Source organism: Pteropus medius, unplaced genomic scaffold, assembly GCF_902729225.1.
Source record: "Pteropus medius unplaced genomic scaffold, Ma_sr-lr_union100, whole genome shotgun sequence".
In the NCBI taxonomy this organism is placed as follows: domain Eukaryota; kingdom Metazoa; phylum Chordata; class Mammalia; order Chiroptera; family Pteropodidae; genus Pteropus; species Pteropus medius.
The window spans coordinates 12631631-12635170 of NW_024349801.1; the positions used below are offsets into that span (position 1 = coordinate 12631631).

General features: G+C 45.1%; 1 pseudogene; it reads left to right on the top strand.

Annotated features, from left to right (window-relative positions):
- The first annotated feature begins 924 nt into the window (after positions 1 to 924).
- LOC120622802 (RAD9, HUS1, RAD1-interacting nuclear orphan protein 1-like) lies at positions 925 to 3011 on the top strand (annotated as a pseudogene).
- The last annotated feature ends 529 nt before the right edge of the window (positions 3012 to 3540 follow it).

A 3540-nucleotide genomic window follows, 5' to 3' on the forward strand; every position in this document is an offset into this window, starting at 1 on the left:
GCACCTCACTGAACCATGTGACTCCAGTCTTGCCTCTCCAGGACATTCCCTGTGGAGCAGCCAGCAGGATCCTTCTAAAACATATGACCAGCCATATCTTTTTATTGCTCAAACCCCATCAGAGGCTCCCTAGTGCCCTCAGAGTCCAATCTGCTTCAATGTAACCCTCGATGAGGCCTTGCAGGATCTGTTGCCCAACAGAGAGGCAGGTGCTAGCCTCCTTCCATGTCACAGACAACACCAGTGCTGCACTCATACCCCTTGGGTCCCTTTACTCCCTTGATCCATGCCCCCCCATACCTTCACTCTCAACAGTTAGCCATTAAGTGGCTACAGTAGTGTTAGCCACCCTAGAGAGACATTGTAGAAAAGGGCAATTATAAAAGAATATGCTGCATCTGTCACAAGCCTGCGAGCATCTCGAAGGTGGGAAACTGTGATTTCGGGTTCACTAAGTGCTGTGACAAACATAAAATATATGCCACTGCTGGAGGCATGCAGAGCAGAAGCACTCAGCTTGGGATGTCAAGAAAGTCCACCTGGAGGAGAAAACACTTCACCTGAGTCTAGAAGAGTGAGTAAAAGTCTTTTGAGAAAAAGAAAAAAAAAAAAAGGAAAGATGTTACTAAGATGAAGGAGCAGAGCTTGTTAAGGCTGGAAGACATCAGAGAATTAGGTACAGATAGCCAGACAAAGCCAAGATGCTCCCAGATATTACAGCACAAGTTGGGAAGGGGTGAGAGATGTCTCACCAGCCGTCTGATGGGGTTTTCATGACAGGGTAATCAGCTCCATTTCACTGAGGAAGAGTGTCTGAGGCCCAGAGCGTCTACATGACTGCCTCAAGGTTACAGATTGGTAAGTAAGAACCAACCAGGTTTTCAACATTCCTTTCCCTGCAAGTGGGAGGCCCTGAAGGTGATGATGAAGGATTCAGACAAGCCCGAGGCCTCACTCAGCGGACGGTATTGCGGGCAGGGAGAGGATGCAGTCAGTGACCTCAAAGCCAAGGCTGGAGCCTGTACTGAGGAGAGATTCCTGTGCTTGTCAGTGAAGAGAATTTGAGTACCTCCTATGTATGGCTTGGAGGAACAGAAGCCAGGGTGCACATTCACAATAATTTATGTTTGGATCTTGCTAAGGGTCTGACACAGCCACAAAAGTAAGAACAAACTTTAACTTCAATTTGAAGCTCTTCTCTTGCTTTAATCTAAGCCATGTATCTGGCCTCACTTCCAGGCCCAGGTGGGTGGTAGTGAACCTTTTCACATACCTTCAATGAGGGTTCTTGTTTTTTGAATTATTAAAAGAAAATATCAGGATCACAGCAGTCCAAGCCATTGATTTAGTGGACACAGGCTGTCCCCCAAACTGGAGGTAGTATTTCCAAGATAGTAAGGGTGACATCAGTAGGGGCATTGACCATGAGGGATGTGGTGCAGCCTCCTTGAAAACACCCAGATGGGCTCGAACTGTTTCTGTCTCCAGATATTGCTTGTTGGGGCCAGGGGAAACAATTGCACACGGGACCAGATGGCTGCTGCAGAAGGCCCTGCTGACAAACCATGGAGCTGCTGGATCAAAAGCTGCCTTTAGATGCCAGTGATTCAGAATGAAACAACGATATCAAACTGCGTGAGAACACCCAGACCATCTAGCTCAACTTCCTGACTTTACAGATGGGAAAATGCAGGTGTGTGTGGTGGGGGGAGCTGGAGGCTCGAACGCGGCGGCGGCTAGGGGATCCGCGGCTGGGGCGCGGCTGGGGCGCGGCCGGGCGGGCCTGGGTGGAAATTGAAGCCTCTTGACTCCTACCAGAACCATGTGGTTCCTAATTGGTCTTCATTCACTTATTGATCCCTCCAAGAAATAAATAAGGCCAAACGTCCCAGAAAGCCCAGGTGCTGTTCCAGCAACACCCACTGCAGGGCCCCAAACACCGCTATAGATCGCCATAGCTTCCCATCTCCCACACCGGACGGGTGCCCAGCGAGCGCACTGACCACATCTCCATCACTTCCTGGGTATCACCTCACTTTGCTAGAAGAGCAGAAAGCTGGTTCCCAGCCAACCGGAAACAGAAACGCCATCACGGAGACCAGGCAAGACATTCAAGTCGAAATCTGTAGCCCACCTCCCCCGGTCCCACCAGTTTACACACCTAACATTTGGGAGTCCACAGCCTTCTTCCATTTCAGCCACACTTGGGATCCCCTTAACCAGGAAGTGCCCCAATCAATCAGAAAAGGACATTTCCAGAAGGTCCTTAGTTCCAGTGCTCAGTCCTCAAAGCTGTGGGGAGCTGTCAGCATATGCACTCCAAAACTCACCTTCTACATTCATTGCACCTGATACCCAGAACCCAGAGTTGTCACCTGTAATGAAGGGGTGGTCCCCCCAGTCCAGAGGGAAAACAGCCTGCCGAGCTTCTCCCTTCACGCTAGTTCTCCCGAGGGGAAGTATGGGATGAAGGTCACATGGAGGGGACACGCACCTGTTTACTTACCTCGGGGAGAGAGGGAAGCTGAACAAAAGCCAGTTTTTATGAAAAATTGACTTGGTTTCTCAAACATCAGTCTGAGAAATCTCAAGAAATTGATTACTGGTTTTTATAGAGTTGCTAAAGTCACTTTTCTGGCTCACAATGGAATAATACCAATAACATCAATAGAAGAAAAGATATTTTAAACAGTTTTAGTGTCATAAACAGTTCACTTTACATTTCCTTGTATTAGCCGTTTAAAAATTTAAAATATCTTGTAGTAACTGTTTAGAATGTGTGTAAATAATGGTTGCAAGAAAAAAAAATACAGGATTTGATAAGGAATATGACTTGCTTCAAATCAAGAGTGAGTTCACGGTATAGGTAGAAGTAGAACCCAAAGCTGTCAGATTCCAGATTGTCATTCTTATGGGTTTGGCTGCCTAGAAGGCAGAAAGTTTTCCTTTCCATCTGGGTGAAGAAAAAATGGAGTAAGGTTACTAGAGAAAAGGCTCCACCAGCAACAATGAGAAAACAAAGGTCACTGGTGACCATAACTGTTGCTATTCTTTTTCTTCATCTTTTTCCTCTTCCCTCCTTTCTCCTTCTTTTTAAAATCATAGCCATCCTTTTGGGTGTGAAGAAATATCTTATTGTTGTTTTGATTTACATTTTTCTGATGACTAAATGATGTTGAACTTCTTTTCATGTGCTTATTGGCCATTTGTACATCTTTGGAGGTGTCTTTTGCCCATTTAAAATATTGATTATTCATTTTTTTATCATTGAGGTAAAAGTACTTTACATAATTCTGTGGGTTGTCTTTTCACTTTATTGAAAATGACCTTTGATGCAAAAAATTTTAAATTTTGGTAAAGTTCAATTTTTTGTTGTTGTTTCTTGTGCTTTTGGTGCCATGTCTAAGAAACCATGTTCTAATTCAAGGTCACAGAGAGTTATTCTTATGTTTTCTTTAAGAGTTTTATGATTTTAGCCCTTACATTTAGGTCTTTGATCCATTTTGAGTTAATTTTTGTATTTGGTGTGTGGTAGGGGTC